This window comes from Chinchilla lanigera, unplaced genomic scaffold, assembly GCF_000276665.1.
Source record: "Chinchilla lanigera isolate Chin_1 unplaced genomic scaffold, ChiLan1.0 scaffold00152, whole genome shotgun sequence".
Classification (NCBI taxonomy): domain Eukaryota; kingdom Metazoa; phylum Chordata; class Mammalia; order Rodentia; family Chinchillidae; genus Chinchilla; species Chinchilla lanigera.
The window spans coordinates 719,281-735,043 of NW_004955553.1; positions in this window are offsets into that span (position 1 = coordinate 719,281).

The following is a 15,763-nucleotide window of genomic DNA, read 5'->3' on the forward strand; positions in this document are numbered from 1 at the left end:
AGGTCAGATGGGAATAGAAAACTATTTATGTTAAATGTCACAGATTAAGCCGCAGAATGGGCCTCGGTGGGGAGCGAAGGGTGAGGTGAAAAGTGCTGGTCACTGCGCTGCCTTTTCAGGGACCTGAGGAAGGCGGGGCGGGGCAGGTGGAGCAGCGCTTGATTGGCCGGCTCCATCTAGACAGGTGGGTGTCCGCAGCCACAGGTGATTGGCCCGGCCAGCCGCCTGTCGGGGTTGCTAGGCGACCTGAGCAGAGGCTGGTGAGAGAGGATAAAGCAGGCCTATATTACATCATTACTGAAGGGGACTTGGGGTGTCTCCAGGAGGTTGAGGGGGAGAGAAACTGAGCACAGGGGAAGGTGGCGGATTGCTTTCATTTAAAGAGAGCCCTGCTGGCTCTCTCTCTGGAGTATGTCCTGGGGATCAGCGTGAGTATGCTTAAACCATAACAGAATGAATGGGACAAAACCAGACTTCTTTATGCAGCCAGAGGCAGGAGGGTGCAGGGAGACCAAGCACACGTTCCCTTCCCCACTCCCCTGATCTCCAGAGCTAAGCTTTCAAAGGGCCGAGGTAGGTAGGGTCTGGGCCAGGTCTTCCACGGCAGTGCCGGGAGAACCGGGGGCCCTGTAACACCTCTGCACGGAAGGGCTGGCGCTCCCTACCCCGTGCCTGATCATCGGCACTCAAAACACACACCTAAGGAGCCAGACTTGGGAACTCTGAGATCCATCCCCCAGGCGTTAAATACATCACTCAGGCCCCACAGGAGAAGTCCCACAGCCCCTGGAGATGCTTCTGCCTCTGCAGGGTGAGGCAGAGGCTTCCCTTCTGTGGTTCAGCCACCCACCTCACCTCATTGGCCACTGCCATGTGCACAGGGAACACAAACCCATTGTAACACTGGTGTAAGCAGGCATAATTAGGAAGGTAATTCTATGGGGGGGGATAGGCTAAATCTATAAACAGATAAGTAATTACCATAAAATCTTGCCCCGCAGATTGGGGTCAAGTCACAGAAGGGTGTCTATAGTCAGCAGTGTCCATGCAACACTTTCACATCTTGGCTGGGATTGACTCAACCATTTCAGGTGAAGGCACCTAAAGGAGATCCTGAGGTTGCCCCCCACTAAAGCCCTGGGAGAGGAACAGACCCTTGCTTTTCTGATGGTGCCCCAGGAAGGCCCTTCTCTCAGCTCTTCCTGTATGATGTCTGGCCTCAGAATGACTGGGTTGGAGGGGACCTGGCCTAGAAGGACCTGTGGGAGCCAAGAAGGATCCTAGAAGCCCTAAGTACCCAGGCATCCTGTCAAGCAGTAAAGAAGAAGACCCTGGTAGCCTGAGTTGAAGTGGGGCTTTTAGAGACAGGCTAGGAGGTCAGAGTCATTCCTGCCCCCAGGAGATACTTATTGGCAACTCCTACCCCCAGTAGTTAGCACCAGGAGTATCATGCTATTATTTGTTCCTCTGAGCCTCGCTGTGGATGGGAACAATTGGTATGTTCCCAAGTCATTACAGTATGCTAAACTATGCTTAGCACAGGGGGGATACAGGGGACTCCAGGCACCGAGAAGCATGATCCCATGTTTGAGTGGGACCTTCAGTAGTTAAAGGAAATACCCTGGTTAGGGAAAGGGCTGTGCAGAAGGGCCTCAAATCCTGTGCTTAAGAAATTAATTCTGAAGGCTAGAGGAAGTTCCACTGGTGCCGGGCAGGAGATTGAGAGCTCTCAGGCTGGCTTTAGGAAGAACCCTCTGACAGCTACAGAGAGGATGTACTGGACACTCATTGTCCACCTTGATGACATCAGACTCTTCTGGAGAGCTTGACGAGCAGGTGACTGGCCTCTTTCCTGAGCTTTTCCAATTCAGCAGGGCTGGCTGTGCAATGAGTCTGCGTTTCTAACTAGCCAGTTTCTGGATGCCACTACTGGTCCAGGGACCACAGTTTGAGAACCACTATGTTAGAAAAAGAGAGATGGCAAGGGGACCAGCTGGAGAGATGTAGAAATAACATGAATGATAAAGAGGAGGCAGACTGGAGAGACCATTCACAACTCAGCCCAGTGGCATAGTGGCAAGCAAGAAGGACAGGGCCCAGGTGTGGGGAGCAGGTGACAGAATTATGACTCGATCTGAAGTCCAAGAAAGTGTAAAGTAGAGAAACTGGAAGTGGGACACCCCCAGCAGGGCTGCAGTCCCAGGGCAACAAGGCAGGAGCCGGACGCTGGAGCTGAGGTGTTTGTTCCAGATGAGCTTACGGTACAGATGAGCAGTGTTGCTAAGACCCCATCAACACCCCTGCCTCAGACAAGGAAGCTTCAGGGTTGGGCAGCCACCGCAGTTCCAGGTGGGCCTGGATTTGAAGGTCAGAAGCTTGCAAGGTCTGTGAATGCAGGAGCAGCTCTGCCCTGGAAGTAGAGCCCCTGGGACAGATCTGGTTCCTGGGGTGTGGGGACATTAAAGCACCCTGTTGCTGGCCCCCGATTTAGACAGCCTCCCTTGGGACCAGTGCCCCAGTGAAACAGTCCCTGCCTCAACTGGCCCTGGAGTCTTTGGGCCTGGCTGGATTCCTGCAGGAGGAAGACATCTCCTGGGACGGGTGGAGAATCAACCTTGAGTAGAGCTGTAGCCGTTGCTTTTCTTGGCATCCGCCACCATCCAGGACCTGGTGAGGGCTGTCAGAAGCAGCAGGTGAGCAAATGCAGGAGCCCACAGACTCCTCACCGACTTCCTGTGCAGGGTAACTTCAGGTGCTTTCTCCACCCCTACGCCTTCATGCCTGTGTCCCAGGCATCCCATTCTCTTTGCTGTTGTATGCTTGCCAAGCTGACCCATTCAGTCAGGCAAAGTACACAACGTATTTAACTACGACTTAGGGGAGACTGGTATCCGGACACATACCGCTTGGACCTGTCTTAGGCACACACTGCTGCTTGGCTGGATCCTGCCTCTGTCTCTGACCACTCATTAGCATGCATGTGTGCTTCGCTTGGCCCATTCCCTGCTCATCTCTATCCAGAGTTCACACCGAAGCATGATTATTTCTGGCTGCAACTGTGCTCCCAGAAGCCCCAGGGCTCACTGCAGAGATTCATCCGGGGCCCGCAGCAAGCTCTCCATTCCCTAGTGCGCTGCTGTCTGAGCCCTCATTTCCCCAGGTTCCAGGTCTGAAAGGCTTTGCCTTTCCCATTTTCTGAACTCGCAACCCTCAGTTCCCTTGGGATCCCTGCTGCTTCACGCTCCTGCCCATGGCCATTATTAGAGGTTCCATCCTGACCCACCTCTCCCTGAACTTTGTAGCCACGGCCGGAGGTGGGCATGACTGACTCTCCTGGCAGGAATATTAGCACAGACACCTCGTCCTATGGCCCAGTCACATAGTGCTGACCACTCCTTTCTGACCAGGCTTCCTTCCAAGCCCATGGTGACTTTAGAGAAGGCTCCTTGGGTTCCCAGGGGGCAGGGGAGTGTCTCTAGCTGGCAGGCTCTACATAGAGATTTACTGGGGTGGGTGAGAGGTGGCTTAGAAAGAAAAGGGAGAATGAACACATTTGGCAGGACCCCTTGGAGACCAGGTGACCCTGTGCTTTCTCTCCAGCCTCCCGTGGGCAGCCTTGGAATTGCCCCCTCCCACCCAGAAAGGCTGGAGGGAGATGGGAAGCGGGTACACAGCAAACACAGGGCTGCTGCTGGGGGTGAGGCAGCTTGCCCAAGCCAGCTCCTGCCTCTGACCGGGAAGCAGGGCAACAGACAGAGGACCCCCTGCCCCTGTGGCTTTCCACTGTATTCTCTCTGATCCTGCAGAAGCCTCAGCAGGCACCCACGTGTGCAATCAGAAGGGAAGATAGGATTGTAGCAAAGTCAGGGGAAGAGGAGACAGGCATCCTAAAGCCTTCCTGTAAGGTCCAAACACCGAGGCCCCCACTCACGCCTAGAAGCTGGCAGCATTGACTGCAGGTCAGATTCGGTTTCACTCACACCATCCCATGTAACGCCACTGTGACCCTGGGGAGAGGGAAAAAAGATTGAAGTAAGAGGTAGATGAAGGACAAGGAAACAACAGAAAGCTGTGTGGTAAGAATTGAGACACCAGACAGGACAGAGCAAGGATGACTGTATCAAAACATTAGGAAACCAACCGATAAAGGCCGCTTCATCCTAAGCTCCAGGCATTCACAAAACCAAAAGTAGATCTCATTTACATTGCGGTTTTCACCCTGTCTACCCACTGGGGCTTTGGATGCCCTGACACTTCCTTTAAAACCTTATGTAGCTAAAAATACCCCCTCCTGATGGGTAGCCCAAGTCAGATACCCCACTGGGCCATGACTCCTGTCAGTGCCAACTGTGGATCCTCTATAATTCCAGGACCTAAGCAGAGCCAGTGCCTGCCCCATGGGGCCTGAGCTCTTCTCAGTGGCTTGATCCCACCCAGAGAATTGCACTTTTGCTTTTAATAAATCTTACTCTTGCCACTCTTGTACCCAACTCAATTTTTTGTCCAGGATACCAAGCACCTGGAAACAACTTCTGTGGTCATCCCTCTCTCCATTCAATAACAAGATTATCAATAAGGAGGTGAGAAGATAGAAGCCCTGAGAGCTCAATACCTGCCCAAGAACACTTATCAAGGACCTTCTACCCATGAATACTGAATCAGTAGCTATGACAGCCTTGCAGCTGAGCACAGAATCCCCACTGGGCCTGCCGAGGAGCTGTGCTGCTCCTAGAGATTCTCATCCTCCGAGGTGAGGACCCCAGACTCGGTCCTAGCACCTGCATGTACAAGCTTGGACAGCATTAGAAAATTCTAGCTCAAGGGCCAGGTCTGCCTGTCATCTGTTCTTACGAAGTTTTCTTGGAACACAGCTCATGTCAGTACCATTGTAAGGAAAGGGGGTCATAGGCAAGAAAAAGAATAAAACAGTGCCTCCTGAAGCTTTATTAAATTAGTAGGAAATCTTAGTAAATCTTAGTAAAAGGCAGCTTCTGCCTCTGCCTCTGCCTCTGACTTGAGCAATTAGAAAGACAAAGGTAAAGAAAGAGAAACCAGACCCAGCAAGGTGCCAGGTAGCACAATAACAAGAATGTAGCAGAAAGAGTTGACAGGCAAAACATGAATGTAGCCAGGAACATGAATGACCAGGGTAACCAGCCTCCCACACCCAATAAATTATAAAGGAGACAAGGGACAGCTACCTAAAAATATCCTTATTTAGTATATAAAAGACACATACCTATAGATTTATAAATATATGTATATTCTATAGATTTATAAATATATGTATATAGGGACAATATATTACTGTACCAGATAAACATTTTACTTAACTTCTTACACTAAGCTGCCTTTCTGTGAGGTTGTCCCCTCCACACACTTACCCATCAACAAAGGGCAAGTGGAAGCAGAGGACCAGAGAGAATGTAGGCAAAGGTGCCTGGGCTAGGGAAGACGGCAGGAGGGCCAATCAGATTTTTTTTTGTTGTTTTTTTCTCCAGTACCAGGAATCGAACTCACAACCTTGCACTTGCCAGGCAGGCGCTGTGCTGCTGAGCTAAATCCCCAGCCCTGGGCCAATCAGATTGATACCAACTGCATTGCCCAGTGGGGTTGAGAGGGGGAGGCAGGGACACTAGTCTTAATAAAAGAAAGCTGAGGACAAAAACTCACAGGTACTCACTTTCCGATGCTCCATGCTCTTCTGGAGTAGCTGTCTGTCTTCTCTTTCCCTCCTCTGCCTTCTTTGAATAAATCATCTTCCTTTATTTTAAACTGGGTTCCTGTAATTTTTTTTACTGGAGCTGAGTTTTGCAGTCGTGGTTAGCTTCGTGTTTCAGCACAACAGCGGTGCGGTGGGCACCCGGGGTCACGACACTGTCCATGGCTGCTCGGTGGCACTGGCCAGCTGAGGAGGTACGGCAGGGACTATCCTAAAACGCTTACTGTCAGGCCTTTTACAGAAAGTGTATTTTTTGAGCTTGGGCTGCTTAACAAAGTACGATGGGCCCTGGGTTTAAACAACACACATTGATTGCTTAATGTTCTGGAGGCTGAAGTCTGAGGTCAGAGTGGCAGCACTGATGCATTCTGGTGAGGGCCCTCTTTCTCCGGGGTTGTAGACAGTCAGTCACCTCCTCACTGTGTCCCCAAACAAGAAGGAGAGATGTCGGGGGGTCTTGTCTTAGGGGCTCTAACCACGAGTCTCCACTCCCGTGACCTCATCTAGCGCTGATCACCTCCTAAAGGCTGCATCTCTAACCATGATGTGGAGATTAGGGCTGCTCCATATGAGTTTGGAGGGGACATAAATATTCAGTCTATGATATGTGTTACCTCTTGTCTTCAATAAAAGCCCAAGCTTGCCAGTGTCTAGCAGAGCCAGCTTGGCTGGTGGTGAGGGTGGTGTGTGTGTAGGGATGTGTGTGTGTGTGTGTGAGAGAGTGCGTGTGTAAAGGGCCCCTGACACCTCCCCTTGGAGAAGAAGCTGTGAAAGTGGCGTGGGCAGAGATCTCCTCTCTAAGAGAGCTGGGATTAGAGGCTTTTACGGCCAGAAGAGTGCAGGGCTGCTGCTGCTGCTGCTGCTGAAATTTAAGTAATTTTCCCCTAATTAAGCAATTATCTCAGAGATAGCTGTTCCCATCTCCAGGAACATTTTTGCACAGGGCGGGGAACAGTGAGATGGGGGTGAGATGTAGTGCTCAGGAAACCTCAGATATAGAAACACCCTGTGAATTTCCCTTCTGCCGCTCAGAGAAACAGGCATTTTCCAGAAAGGAAGGGTGGCTCCATCCCTCCATTGGGAGGGAGAGTGGCTTTTCTGATGACCTCCTGGACCCAGGGATCTCCCCCACCGACTAATCTAAAGGCTTCCCCGGGTTGTATTGGTCACAATTTTCCTCCATAGGCAGATGACCCACAGAGGCCCTCACTCCATTCTGGAAGGCTAGACATGTAGTGCAGAGCTAGGATTGGCTGGTCAAGGACAAGACACCCAGGAAGCTGGAAAATGCCTGTTCCTTTCCAAAATCCAGCTCCCGGGGCTTTGCAGGCTCAGGTGTCCTGTGACGTCAGTTGCAACATATATGCTCGGCTCCTGGGAGGACGGGGCAGTCTACCATTCCTGTGCATGCCTGTGATATCCTCACACCCTCCAGTGCAGCTGCCCTCCGAGTGGCAATGGGAAAATTTGGTGTAAATATGTCCAAAACACCCCATGGGACAGACTTAAACCAAATATCTATGCATTGTTTAGTTTTGCTGTTTAGGCTGAGTGTCCCGTAGTTTCATTCGCTTAGCTCTACCCCAGTACTTCTTCCCATAATTCCTAAGCAAGGACGTGATTGTACCCCGTCCCTGGATCTTGCTGAGGCAGTACATGGAGACTGAAGGCAAAGAGAAACTCTTGGCTGGTATAGAAAGCCAAATGTTCCTCCTCACTGTCCAGGCCGTTAGGGGCACATGGGTAAAAGGAAGCCCCGTAGCAGCTTTGTGACCAGGATTGGAGCATAGGTAGAATGGAAAGGAAGGGAAGGTGGGCCTGACTTTTTACTGTAATCATCATTTACTGTAGAGGGAACTTTTTTTTTTTTTTTTTTTTTTTTTTTTTTTTTTTCCGGTACCGGGAACCGAACTCACGACCTTGCGCTTGCCAGGCAGGCACTTTGCCGCTGAGCTAAATCCCCAGCCCCAAGGGGAACTTTTTTTTTAATGGAAGGCAACCTTTGGCTGAGATGTACCTTTGAAAAGGCAAAATGAGAGTGGAACTGGGAGAAGCATGTGGCTGCTTCTTCTCAGACTGGAGCTTCCTCCCTTCTGATAAAGAGTAGACTTGCCGTCTACACAGACCTTTCAGTAGGGCCCTCTGATGTCCTTGTTTTCTTGATGGGCCTTTGATCCCCAATTAGGAAGCATAAGACCAAGGCTAGGTCCCACCAGAGGCCATGAGGCAGGCATGACTAAGATGAGATTGTGTAGGGACTGTTTGGTGCTTCATTGAATTTGGCAAGGGGATCTCACTTCCCCAGGGAATCACAGTCACCAGCACTCTCTTGTCCTGGGATCACAAGGCATGACCTGGGAGCCTCATAGAAATCCTCCCTGGCTCCCTTTCCAGGGGAGAGAAAGGGCTCAGCAGTTGGTGTCCCAGGACCCTGTGCCCATCAATCTAGCTTCCATGGGGCAGTGGGGGAGGGGCTTGACTTCCTGGCTGCTAATGCAGCTGCTGTCACATGCATAGCAGTCAGGAGTCAGTTCTATTCCATTGTGTAGGCACAATAGGACTCCACATAGCTCCTTAAGGGAACCTGTGGCAGGTACCACAAGGATCATGGAAGGAAGCTGTTCTGGCTGGGGAGGACCCAGGGAGCCTCTGGCATGGAGAGCTTTAGGGTCAGATGCACGCACAGAATCCTCCCAGTGTCCCAAATTCCTAGCATCCAGCTGCAGCTGGGGTTCTTGGTAGCCCTAGGCCCTTAGAGTCCAGAGTCCTGCAGGCTACAGTTAATAAAGGCTGCTAAAAGTTATACGGTATTTATTTATTCTCTGGAAGTGCAGTGGGATCTGCATAAAAGGAAAGGGCATTGCATGCAGAGACCATAAAAGAGAGTTTAGTTTTTATGCAGTGGTAACCTGGGGAATTAATCCCCAGCTGACAGAGTCCTTGTGACACTAACTGAGCATTGAGCAGATGTAGAGAGGCCCAGGAGAGGCCGTGGGGGCCGGCGCAGGTGGAGCTGGGCGGAGTAAGGGTGGATGGTGGCCAGGCAGGCGCTGCAAGAGAATGGTTGAAGGGCTTCCAGGAGCAAATGATTCAATGCTGATCTTGTGTAGGCACCTACTGTATGCATTGGCTTGACGCTGTGGGATTACAGCAGTGGATGGGCCTGGAGACCCAGGTCCTACATTGTGTGAGTGTGTGGGAGTGGGAACTAAGAACAGCACTAACTGTGATGGGGGCCATTGGCCTGGCAGAGAGAACATGGGCTAAACTAGCCCTGCGGTCTGAAACCCTACCTCTTCTACTTATAAACTCTTCTTACTTGGGCAAGATGGTTCATCTCTCTCTGCCTCTGCTTCCTAATATAGAAAATAAGAGTAATCCTAGCAGCTGCGGGTAAGGCTGTCCTGGAGATTTATATTAATAGCAATGGCTTGGTGCAGAATGCTTTCTCCCGGAACAGGTTCTGATAAATCATTTAGTTGCATTTCGAACAAAGTATTAGGGTGGCCTAAGGTGACTCATTCATTTAATCATTGATTCATTCATTGAAGGAGTCTGGGAGAGCTTCATGGAAGAGATGACTTTCTTTCTTGGCTTTAAAGGATGAGTAAATGAATGAAGAGAAGCAAGACTTCTAGGCAGGGGTTCAGGGTGAGAAAAATCACAGAGGTGTGACAGCAATACTTCAAGATGGGCGTAGGACTGGAGGTGTGATGAACAGGGGGTGCCCTGGATGGCTTTGGGAGCTCCTCCTTGAACATGAAAGCTGAACGACTGGATAGACCAGGCAGGGACTCCATATGACTTGGTTGCCCCATCCCCTCAGACTCCTGCCCATGGGGCCAGTGCTATTTTGCTTGAAAACAGCAGCCCTCACCTCCAAAGGCATAATGCTAACCGAGTTAGTACCCTCTCCTCATGGGGAGAGCAATGCAGATTTTTCAAAACTCAGTGAGAGTGGAGACCAGAGCTGCCCAACAGAAATATAACCCAGGCCACAAATGCAGTTTTAAATCTTCCAGTAACCACATTATAAAAGTAAAAAGAACAGGTGAGATTACTTGTAATGGCATATTTTATTTAACCCGACATATGAACAATATTATCATTTCAGCGTGTAATAAACATAAGAGAATTACTCATGAGATGCTTTACATTCTCTTTGTCAAAGTGAGACTTCAAAATCCGGCTTGTATGTCCCCTCCCAGCTCCCGGCTAGCCAAATACCTGAGGTCCACAGTCACATGTAGCTCTGGCTATTGCACCAGACAGCACTGGGGTGAAAAAACCAGAGTGAAACTTTCCCACTCTCAGATCCAGAGAGGTTTTATTTCCCCATGTCCTCCTGAGCATGCTCTCTAAACACGCACGTCTGGATTCATGGCCACAGGCTCTGGGAGGGTCAAGCTGTGTCCAGTGGTGTTGGTCTTGTGGATTCCTGTAGCTTTATTTTCTTTGCAGGGCTGTGGCTCTGGGCAAGAACTGGGGATGCCACTGGAATAGAACAAGGAGCCCAGCTGGGAACATGGTAGCCTTGGGCAACTATGGGGAAGTGGGTGCCACAAAGAGGAGGCTAGATGCACTTCTTCATGATAGGGCAGAAAATACACAAGCTAGTGCTCTCCTTCCCCTGCACACAGGCATGTGAATGTGTGATCACAAAGTCAGTTGAATTGGTTCCAGCTAACACAACAGGCCCTTTGTTTTACAGGCATGAGCCCATGTAAGCCTCACAACACCCTGGAGACAGATCTTATTATCACCTCCACTATAAAGATGAAAAGATAGAAGCACAGAGCAGTGAAGCATCTTGCCAAAGTCACACAGCCAGGATTTGGATCTGGTTAGAGCTCTGCTAAGGCACCAGTCCCTCCCTCCGACCCAGGCGTTTCCTAATAACACTATCATCTGAAAATGGGAATGTGATAGGGGCAGGGGAAGGTGTTGGGGAGATGGAAAAATTGGGAAGTGTTCAGTCACTGGAGACAAGGAGGGTGAAGGTGGTGTCTGGAGTCGCCACACAGCCAGTCCCAGATGGTGGAGAACCCACATCCACTGCCCGGCCAGGTGAGAGCAGGAAGGGTGTGGACAGGCAGGTTCCCAGCAGACGGCTGGAGAAGAGGGCTCTGGCTGCACGGGGACTGCCCAGGCAAGGGAAGCCTATGATTTCATCGCTGGGCCAGTGGCCAATGACGTCACCAGGAGGGCGAGGAGCCAAGCCTGCAAGTTATTTACAGAACAGGCTGGCAGCCAGGCGCAGCTCCTGAGCTGTCTCAGATGTGGATGGTTAAAGCCTCCAGCTGGCCCAGCATGGCTGACAGGGCCCAGCAGGCAAGGACGAAGGAGGAAGGCTGAAGGAGTCACCAGCTGATGAGGGCAGAACTTCCCGGAGTGCAGCGGGGGCTCCTGCAAGGATCCCTGGGGTGCAGCCTCTCCCTCTTGGCATCAGCTCATCATTTCCATCTTTGTGCCCAAGAGCTTCCTGCCTTCTGCTGCCCTTCCTTGGGGTCAGATGAGCTCAGAAAGCACAGCAGGAGCATTTCAGACATGAGCAGTAGCTCCCGAGCGCAGCTCAATGTGTGTATGTGGGGTGTGCTGGTGTAGCCAGCTGTTGTGTGTGCTTCCCCGTGCCTGAAGGATATGCTCCTTGGCTCCTTGTATGCTGGTGTCCTGAAGGGCTGTGTGGGCAGCTAAGCTTGTGAGTACACAGCTATGGGCATCTTGGCACATCATGTGTGCGTTTCTGCGTGTGAAGGGGGAGAGAAGGCACAAGGATTAGCAGGGAGGAAGACAGGAGCCAGGGGAGAGAAATCATTGTGGGAGGATGGGAAATATAATTTCGGTGGATGATACAGAGGCACTTATAGAAGCTTCAGCAAAACTAGACAAACCTTTCAATCCATTTATCAAAAATGCCTGCAGCTCTGCTCCTGAGCGGGTGCAACAAGAATAAAATATTGAGCAGAATCTGTGATTGTGGGACTGGAGGAGGCCAATAAATAAGAAGTTACTGAGATGTTTGCCCTGACCCGATGGGTTCCTTCTGGCGCATCCCCCCGCCCATCACATCCTGTGGTCCCATGGGCAAAGGCAGAAGCAAGGCTTGCAGGACTCCACGTGGCCAGATCTCCGGTATGTTGACTTAGGATCTCAGGGGAGGATGCCCCAGAGGGTCAGGGAGACCAAAGCAACCAAGTCCCATGCAGACAAGCTTTCGTGGGGAAGCTGCTTCTTATATTTCTTCGGTTAGCTCAAAGCCATCCTTCCCTTTAAGATCCTCTGTGAGGGAGCTGAATCTGAATGTCCTCAAATGGGGCAGGCCTCCACAAGGCAGTGAGGGGATGGGCAAGGGTCGGGGTAACTAAAGAGTCCCCAGGCTGTGCTCCCACCAAGACTCTCCCATCTCACATGTTGTGAAAACTCAGACCTTTGTTTGGGTGGCAGGTGGTAGGGTGAACACCAGCTGAATGGGCTTCCCCTTCCCTGGATCCCTTATTTCATGCAGCCCCTCCTCAACCTCAGAATAGAAAAGCAATAATTCTTCACATGCCTCAGTACTTGAGCCCTCAAAACAGGATGTTGCATTGATTTCTTTCACCTCTGAGCACACAAAAGCTCACTGAGCACCAGCCCCTCCTATGCTGGGCACAGGCTGCCCTGGTGCTCAGGCACCTGCCACCTGAACATACGTCATCAACCACTCATCACCAACACAGCCCAAATCATTGCCTCTTGATGCCGAGGACCAAACAGGCAGGAGAAACCTCCAGGGAGATTGTGTCCTGGCAAAGGTGGTGGATGGAGTCCATTTTCTAAGTGCCCCCAGCTGCAGTCAGAGGACAGGAAAAGCATAGTGTGTAGCTCTCTGGCTGCCAGCCTAGACACCCAGGATGCAGGAACCAACCCCAGCAGGCAATCCAGGGATGAAAGTGAATGAGCCAAGCCAAGAGCACCAAACAGTTGTTCCAGGGACAAAGAGGAAGACTCTGGCTCGGGAGGAGAAGCTGAGATATTTTACATTCTGCTTACAGAAACACAGCCGATGGGACCCTCCTTTGTTCTAGAATGTTCTTGGGAAACAAATGTCCTATCTACACGTTTCTCCTCAAGCTGCCTGGGTCTCTTGTCTCATGCAGCCCCTGCCTTTCCTTTCGTTCCCCAGGGCCTTGGGGATTATCTGGTTCTTACGGAATCAGGGCCAGCCAAGAGGCTCTCATCTCCTCTGCACCTAGCCCTGCCCCTCTGGCCTTGTCTCTTCCTAGGTCTGGAACTACAGACCAAGCAAGGTGCGATGTCATCACCCTATGGCCCTGGTATACCCATCAACTCCACAGAAAAGCCCACAGCTAGAAAAAGACTTTACTTCTTGCTCTAAAGTCTCCTCTGAGACACAGCAGAAAAACATCCTGTAGCCATTGCTCTGGAATTTTAGGGACAGTTCCATCCTGGCCTGGGGATAAGAATGAGCAGGGACTGAGGGAGCAGTAGTCTGGTTCTCAGCGCTGTTACCGTTTTATTGCATTTCTATAACCATGTAAAACACCACTGAAGACTGCTGGCCCCAGGACCTTTCCTTCTCCTTGCTTCTCTCTAGCTCTGTTTCCATGTGGAACAGGCCTAAATATGGTAGGGGGTGGGGAGGAAAGTTGCCAGGGCAACCATCCCAGCACGCTCTTTCCCTGCCTTTGGGAATCTGTGAGAGGAGGAAGTAGTCATTTTCCTCAGGTGCTGGGGTGCAGCCTTGCAGGATAGAAATGATGCAAAGCTCAGGGTGGAGCAGAGGGGCCTGGTCCAGCCATCGGCTGCTTGCCAGCCGCCTGCTTTACTGGCTCCTTTAAAGACTCACCTGGGGTCCAGCCAGGGTTAACCCTGGGCGGCTGGGGTTGGGCCTGCAGTGAGCTAGAGAGAAGCATGTTGTTCTGTCAGCTTTCAATGGCCTTTCCGCCATTCTTATGCTTTTTCCATGGTCTTATTCAAGATGTGTTCAAATGCTGGTGATAATATTGCTGGCGCTTACTCAATGCTGGGTGCTCCACTCATGTTCTGTCTTTAATTAGCACACATATTCTACAAAATGGGCATCACTGTCGCCATTTTTCTGCTTCTGCACAGAAAGTGGCTTAAGGCAGAGGTAGCTAGAAGCCAGCCTGAGGGACCAGCTCCTCTCATCAGTTGCATGCTTGCTTAAGGCAGCGGGGACAGAGTAGGTGACTTGTCTCAGTTTGCATGGGACTTTGATAGTTTTGTCACTGCAAGTCCTGTTTCCTGGGACCCCACTTGGTCCTGGGCACACTGAGACAGTGGGTCCCCTGGGGTGCACACAGAGGAATGGTGTGGGGTGCGTGCCCTGGATGGATTCGGGGGAACTGCTTGAGCTGGGTGGTTTGAGGCAACTTAAGGCTCCAGTCCAGGGGCAGAAGGGCACCTGCTGGTGTTCCTTTCCCAGCCAGCTCACCAGTGATTCTAAGGCAGCCTGGTCTCTTCCTTCCCCGCTGGAAGGGATGCTACCCCTGCACCCCTACAAGTTCTTTACTATGTTCGCACTTGGCTACGCGCGCGCCCTGTGCCCTGCCTCCTGCCATGTCTGACCCTGGCCCTGACCCTACCCGCATCTAATTTCCCTGTAGATGCTAAATGAAAGAGGAGGATGACTTTCTTTGCCCTCTGTACCATCAACAGTCTTCACCCTCTATGAGTCAGGTCAGAGGGGTGACAGAAGGGCTGAGTTTACAGGAAATGGTACAGGGGGCTGGAGAAGCCAGGTGTGGTGTCCTGTGCAGCCAAGGAAGCTGGTGAGCGGATAAAGCTGAGAAAAAGAGGAGAAAGAAAAACTCCTGGTGAAAAAAAAGTTCAATCAGATTTGTAAAGGGCACAATTTACAAATCCGTCACATATTTTACTAGGCCGGGATTTACGGATTAGCCTGTAATACTTAGGCGGCTTTTTGTAATAAAACCTTGAGCCAAGGCAGCCTTGGGGAAGTGAGGAGGAGGAAGGAGCCTTCTCTTCCTATCTCGCTTTCATTTTCCCAGCATTTTTTGATCTAGGCAGCCCCATTAATCTGTGCTTTATCTGCCTATGGAGAAGGATTGAGCTCTTTATTGGATTTTTGTCAAGAATAAATGATTTAGTTTGGGATATTGTGGAAACGATTTTTGTGGTATTACACCATCTAATAAATGAAACAGCAGGGATCAATTCCTTTCTTGCGATGTGTTCAACAGGCAGGGTGAAATATGCCCCACAATTATTTGGTATTGCACTCCATAGATATTTATAACTGAGCGTGACTGTGTGCACAGGTCTGCCCGGGCATGGACACCTGTCCTGGACGATGTGATCCATTAGCCCCAAAGCATGAGACTCAAGATGCATGTGACACGGTGGTCAGAAATGCAGATCAAGCTCACGTTAGCAGACCCAGCAAAGTGCTAGCAAGAAGGAATCAGGCATGGGAGCGAGGGCCAGGGTTTAGGAGAATGTATTTACCAAAGCCCTTGGCTCCAGTGCTTTTTCTGGAGCTGCTAGAGGGATGGGAAACTAACAGTGTGGGAAGTCTTTGCCACACAGACCCGGTGGATGCCCTCTGGGTGGGTCCACCGTACGAAGAACCAGGTTCCACCTTCCCAGCTTCTGCCCCAGTGCCTCTCTCCCTGGACACTGCTTCGAGGGAAAATGTCTAGAAGAACTGGGAGGTGGGGGCTGGCTTCCTGCCCAGGTAGGCTCATAAGGTTTATATCCCCAAAGGCTCACAAATATTTATGGAGAGGCTATTCTACGACAGTGCTTGGCACTGGCCTGGCACATAGCAAACTGCATATAGATATTTGTTCACAGACTGACGGATACACAGAAATCTTCCAAGGTCCCCTCCCCAGCCCCAAACACACACTGTTCTCATAAGCAGAAAGAGACTATTCAGCGAGAGAAACCTGACTGACAGGGCCAGCTGAGAGGCGGGAACTCTCACCCAGCCCCTGCTCTAGAGGACAGGGTAGAATAACTCCCAAAGGAGGACAGCCAGGGAACAACAGTCCTGGG